The sequence below is a fragment of the Ascaphus truei genome, chromosome 9, assembly GCF_040206685.1.
Source record: "Ascaphus truei isolate aAscTru1 chromosome 9, aAscTru1.hap1, whole genome shotgun sequence".
Taxonomy (NCBI): domain Eukaryota; kingdom Metazoa; phylum Chordata; class Amphibia; order Anura; family Ascaphidae; genus Ascaphus; species Ascaphus truei.
This window is the reverse complement of record NC_134491.1, coordinates 21,840,359-21,846,358: the sequence shown is the minus strand read 5'-3', so window position 1 is coordinate 21,846,358 and position 6,000 is coordinate 21,840,359. Positions and strand designations below refer to the sequence as shown.

Here is a 6,000-nt window from a genome sequence, read left to right as displayed (position 1 = left end):
CTATGGGTAGGGGTTTTTTTTGGTAAGGGCTTTGTGTAGGGGCTTTTAGGGTAGGGAGTTAATTTAAGGGTTTTTTAGCGGTTAGAGGAGGGGGTTTAAGGGTAAGGTCTTAGTGTAGGGGGTTTTAGGGTAAGGGCTATGGGTAGGGGTTTTTTTTGGTAAGGGCTTTGTGTAGGGGCTTTTAGGGTAGGGAGTTAATTTAAGGGTTTTTTAGCGGTTAGAGGAGGGGGTTTAAGGGTAAGGTCTTAGTGTAGGGGGTTTTAGGGTAAGGGCTATGGGTAGGGGTTTTAGGGTAAGGGCTTAGGGTAGGGGGGTTTAGGGTAAGGGCTTAGGGTAGGGGGGTTTAGGGTAAGGGCTTAGGGTAGGGGTGTTTAGGGTAAGGGCTTAGGGTAGGGGGGTTTAGAATAAGGCATTAACCTTAGAAGGCGGCGACAAAGTGGGCAGCGGCAGAAGCTTCCGGCGTCGAGGTGAGTCGCGGCAAAGGGTCAGCGAGCAAATGTCCTAGACCGTGCCAGATAGGCTTACATTGTGAAGACATTAGGAACTTGTGTCTCCGCTTCGTACTGATATCTTTATTATTTCATCCCCAGCGCACAGCACCTTATCAATAACCGGCAAGAATCGGAAGAACTGGCATGCACGCTTCAGAAAGTCGGAAATTGCCAATTTTTTTCTGTCCCGTGAGTATCCAACGCTAATTAGACCCATTCAGGGGTGGCCAACTCCAGTCCTCAAGGGCCACCAACAGGTCAGGTTTTAAGGATATCCCTGCTTCAGCACAGGTGGCTCAGTCTGACTGAGACACTGATTAAACCACATGTGCTGAAGCAGGGATATCCCTAATACCTGGCCTGTTGGTGGCCCTTGAGGACTGCAGTTGGCCACCCCTGGCCTACTGAATTCCTCCCCGTGTGTTACATCCCCGCCTGACGCTAGGATGCAGCACAGCGCGGTTATTTATACCCAGCTCTGGGCTCTGCTGCTGTTTATCTGGAGAAGTGAAATAAAACGGCTTATTTCAGGAGGCCACAATACACTGTATAATACACTGTATAATACACTGCCGTACTGTCCCTGAATCTCACAGGAGCAGAGCCGGTGATGGATGGGTGGAACGTTACCTGGATGGATGAGCTGTGTCATAGCCCTGCTCTGCAGGGGAACAGCCACGGATTGTAAAGAATTGCAGGTCAGTGGTTTATTTTGTCTGTTACCCTGCGGTGGTGGGAGAGCCAGACTCCCTGGGGCAGGGGTCCCTTCTGTGTGTCACCCTGCGGTGGGAGAGCCAGACTCCCTGGGGCAGGGGTCCCTTCTGTGTGTCACCCTGCAGTGGGGGAGCCAGACTCCCTGGGGCAGGGGTCCCTTCTGTGTGTCACCCTGCGGTGGGAGAGCCAGACTCTCTGGGCCAGGGGTCCCTTCTGTGTGTCACCCTGCGGTGGGAGAGCCAGACTCCCTGGGGCAGGGGTCCCTTATGTGTGTCACCCTGCGGTGGGAGAGCCAGACTCTCTGGGCCAGGGGTCCCTTCTGTGTGTCACCCTGCAGTGGGGGAGCCAGACTCCCTGGGGAAGGGGTCCCTTCTGTGTGTCACCCTGCGGTGGGAGAGCCAGACTCCCTGGGCCAGGGGTCCCTTCTGTGTGTCACCCTGCGGTGGCGGGAGAGCCAGACTCCCTGGGGCAGGGGTCCCTTCTCTGTGTCACCCTGCGGTGGCGGGAGAGCCAGACTCTCTGGGCCAGGGGTCCCTTCTGTGTGTCACCCTGCGGTGGGAGAGCCAGACTCCCTGTGCCACAGGTCCCTGCTTTCTATGTACCCTGCAGAGGGAGGGACAGACTCCCTGTGCCACAGACCCCTTCTGTGTGTCACCCTGCGGGGGGAGGGACAGACTCCCTGTGCCACAGGTCCCTGCTGTCTATGTACCCTTCAGAGGGAGGGACAGATTCCCTTGGCCATAAAAGGGTCTTTCAGTTTGTCACCCTGCGGAGGATGGTACAGCCTTGATAGATCATGTATCCCTTCTGTCTGTGTCACCCTGTGGTGGGAGGGACAGACTCAATGGGCTGTTGGTCCCCAGTGTCACTGTTACCATACGGGTAGGGACACACTAGATGAGCCTCAGGACCCTTCTATCTGTGCCACCTTGTAGTGGGAGGGGCAGACTGTCAGCACTCAGACTTCTCCATTACCTCTTATAGCATCAATATATTGATCTTCATGTTAGAGAAACACATTGCTCTGCGTGTTATAGGTATATACCGCTGTACATTGCTCTGCGTGTTATAGGTATATACCGCTGTACATTGCTCTGCGTGTTATAGGTATATACCACTGTACATTGCTCTGCGTGTTATAGGTATATACCGCTGTACATTGCTCTGCGTGTTATAGGTATATACCGCTGTACATTGCTCTGCGTGTTATAGGTATATACCGCTGTACATTGCTCTGCGTGTTATAGGTATATACCGCTGTACATTGCTCTGCGTGTTATAGGTATATACCGCTGTACATTGCTCTGCGTGTTATAGGTATATACCGCTGTACATTGCTCTGCGTGTTATAGGTCTATACCGCTGTACATTGCTCTGCGTGTTATAGGTATATACCGCTGTACATTGCTCTGCTTGTTATAGGTATATACCGCTGTACATTGCTCTGCGTGTTATAGGTATATACCGCTGTACATTGCTCTGCGTGTTATAGGTATATACCGCTGTACATTGCTCTGCGTGTTATAGGTATATACCGCTGTACATTGCTCTGCGTGTTATAGGTATATAGAGCTGTACATTGCTCTGCGTGTTATAGGTATATAGAGCTGTACAGGTAGTCCTCGCTATCCGACGTTCCACTTTACAACGAATGGCATATCCAACACTTTACAATGCGGCCCTATGGGCCGTTATCCGACGCCTGAATGCGTTATCCAACGCTCACCGCCACTGATTAACATGGGACTCACTTTACAACGGTTTCACCGTCCAACGCTACTTCCAGAACGGATTCCGTTGCTCTGTGTTATATATATATATATATATATATATATATATATATATATTTATGTGCAGAATAAAGGAGTTCTTCAGTATTAGGTGATACCTTTTTTATTGGACTAACAATTTATGTCATAGGACAAGCTTTCGAGAGTTATCCTCTCTTCTTCAGGTCAAGCAATGTTATAGGTATATATCACTGTGTGTTATAGGTATATATCGCTGTGTGTTATTGGTATGTATCGCTGTGTGTTATAGGTATTTATCGCTGTGTGTTATAGGTATGTATCGCTGTGTGTTATAGATATGTATCGCTGTGTGTTATAGGTATATATCGCTGTGTGTTATAGGTATGTATCGCTGTGTGTTATAGGTATATATCGCTGTGTGTTATAGGTATATATCGCTGTGTGTTATAGGTATATATCGCTGTGTGTTATAGGTATGTATCGCTGTGTGTTATAGGTATGTATCGCTGTGTGTTATAGGTATGTATCGCTGTGTGTTATAGGTATGTATCGCTGCGTGTTATAGGTATGTATCGCTGTGTGTTATAGGTATGTATCGCTGTGTGTTATAGGTATATATCGCTGCGTGTTATAGGTATGTATCGCTGTGTGTTATAGGTATATATCGCTGTGTGTTATAGGTATGTATCGCTGTGTGTTATAGGTATATATCGCTGTGTGTTATAGGTATATATCGCTGTGTGTTATAGGTATATATCGCTGTGTGTTATAGGTATATATCGCTGTGTGTTATAGGTATGTTGGCTCCCCCCCTCCCCTGGCTTAAGTCCTTAAGTATTGCTTTGTGGTGCACAGCAGGTAGTGGTGAAATCCAGGGGTGTTCCTGACTTAAACCTGAGACATGCTGGGAATAAATAAGGGTCATTCCATTTCCTATCCTGACCCCTTACTTCACTGCTCTTATCATCTCATCTCTAGCTCCCTTGGGTGTCCCCTGCCTGGGACTTCACACAGATATTTTAGAATCCCTCCACCCCCCTGCCCCGGAGGTGAAAGGGTTGATTTAGGAGTCCGTTGCCTCTAATTCCTCTGTGGGATTTGTAAATAACCCCCACCCTCCCCCAGATCTGTAAATAACCCCCACCCTCCCCCAGATCTGTAAATAACCCCCACGCTCCCCCAGATCTGTAAATAACCCCCACCCTCCCCCAGATCTGTAAATAACCCCCACCCTCCCCCAGATCTGTAAATAACCCCCACACTCCCCCAGATCTGTAAATAACCCCCACCCTCCCCCAGATCTGTAAATAACCCCCACCCTCCCCCAGATCTGTAAATAACCCCCACCCTCCCCCAGATCTGTAAATAACCCCCACCCTCCCCCAGATCTGTAAATAACCCCCACCCTCCCCCAGATCTGTAAATAACCCCCACCCTCCCCCAGATCTGTAAATAACCCCCACGCTCCCCCAGATCTGTAAATAACCCCCACCCTCCCCCAGATCTGTAAATAACCCCCACCCTCCCCCAGATCTGTAAATAACCCCACCCTCCCCCAGATCTGTAATAACCCCCACCCTCCCCCAGATCTGTAATAACCCCCACCCTCCCCCAGATCTGTAAATAACCCCCACCCTCCCCCAGATCTGTTCTCTTCACATGATTCTCCTGATTTTTCCTCCTAACCGCCTGACACAATTACAAATTGAAGACAGATCCTTATAATTACCCTGCAAATTACCTGCTGCCACCAGCCTCAGCCTGAGCTCAAAGTGTTTAACCCCCGGGGTAGCAGCACACAGCAGCGCAGAGCAGCACAGGGCAGTACACAGCAGCACAGGGCGGCGCAGAGCAGCACAGGGCAGTACACAGCAGCACAGGGCGGCGCAGAGCAGCAGACAGCAGCACAAGGCAGAGCAGCACAGGGTAGTACAGAGCAGCACACAGCAGTACAGAGCGGCTCAGAGCAGCACACAGCAGAGCAGCAAAGCGGGACACACAGGGAACCCAGGATTCTCAGCACTGCTACAGCGGGACAGCTCCACGGTAACCTCTTCACTGCCGGAGAGGCTGGAACCAGAACACCACATTTTGCAGGCACCATTAGTCCCTGACCCAATCTAATCATGTCCAAGGTCACAAGGAGAACTGGCTGGAATTTTAACTACATTCAAACTAAGTTCTTACCTGTGGAACTCCCTCACACTCCATATACGCCAGGCACCTTCTCTCCCCCCCTTCCAACCAAACCTAATAACTGGAGCTCTCCAATAGCCTGGCCTCATGGCTACTGTCCCACACCCACAGTCACTCCTACCAAGCATCGTGGCCAAGCACTGCCATCTACTGCACTTATTCCCTCACCTGCTGTCTCTGGAAGGCTGGGTCCATGGTGACCGCGCAGTGCGCGTCACATCACCCGCTTTTTAGCTCCAGCGATTTGAGGCCAGGTTTGGCGCGACAGGGAGGCGTGTTGGGGGACGTGGCCGTGATGTCACGAAGCTGGTTCGCCCTCGTAGGGCGAACCACTCGCGTGACCCGGCCACCGCGCCGTGGAATCAAACTGAACAGATTCCTCACGCACCCCGCGCCACCTCGCACGTGCGGCCTATGGCTGCGATCATTGCCTTAAGGCATTGTGATCGCGCGCGCACTCCTCCGCACGCTCTCGCTGGCCATGGGTGCGGCCTAAGTCTCCCAACACACCACTTAGATTGTAAGCTCTCCGGGGCAGGGATTTCCTTTCCTATTGTCTGATCTTGTTTGTTGCACTCATTGTACTATTAGAATTCCCTGTACTGCATTGTCTCTCTTGTAAGGCACTGAGTGCACTGTGAGTGCTATGTAAATAAAGATATTCATACACAGTAGATACAGGTTCATCCAATTCAAAGGCAGTTACATGACCCCTGCACTGCTCCTGCAGCCCTCATAGCAGCGCCTACCCTACCTGCTGTTCCAGAGTATATTTAAGATTTCAGCCCCCCTTCCGTTGCACTGCGGAATATGGGGGCGCTACGTCAAATAAACAATCATTATAAAAG

The 6,000-nt window shown here is 50.6% G+C and overlaps 1 protein-coding gene across 1 annotated transcript in view; it reads left to right on the top strand.

Annotated features, from left to right (window-relative positions):
- Positions 1 to 1,006: 1,006 nt before the first annotated feature.
- LRRN2 (leucine rich repeat neuronal 2) overlaps positions 1,007 to 6,000 on the top strand; it is a 46,555-nt gene continuing 41,561 nt past the window's right edge. The window contains exon 1 of the mRNA XM_075613717.1: positions 1,007 to 1,189. The gene's annotated coding sequence lies outside the window, so the exon portion shown is untranslated. The remainder of the gene's footprint in view (positions 1,190 to 6,000) is intronic.